Consider the following 244-nt stretch of genomic DNA (forward strand, 5'->3'; position numbering starts at 1 on the left):
CCGGGGGCAGCCCCCCAGGAGAAGGCACGGATCTTCACCGCGGTCTTACTTGGCGTCGGGGTGAGGGGTTCGGCGCACCTCTGAGAGGGGCGAAGCGCGGTTTTCGCACCGCTGCTTTCTAGCGGCCGTGCCCTGCGGCCCGCACGAAGCGCCGACCCCGCCCCCCGGCACCCGTCCGCCCTCCCACACCTCCTGCGGAGCCTCAGGCTTCACCGCCCCCCTGGGCGGCGGCGGCGGCGGCGGC

The sequence above is a fragment of the Haliaeetus leucocephalus genome, unplaced genomic scaffold (genome assembly GCF_000737465.1).
Source record: "Haliaeetus leucocephalus isolate CR32 unplaced genomic scaffold, Haliaeetus_leucocephalus-4.0 Scaffold973, whole genome shotgun sequence".
In the NCBI taxonomy this organism is placed as follows: Eukaryota; Metazoa; Chordata; class Aves; order Accipitriformes; family Accipitridae; genus Haliaeetus; species Haliaeetus leucocephalus.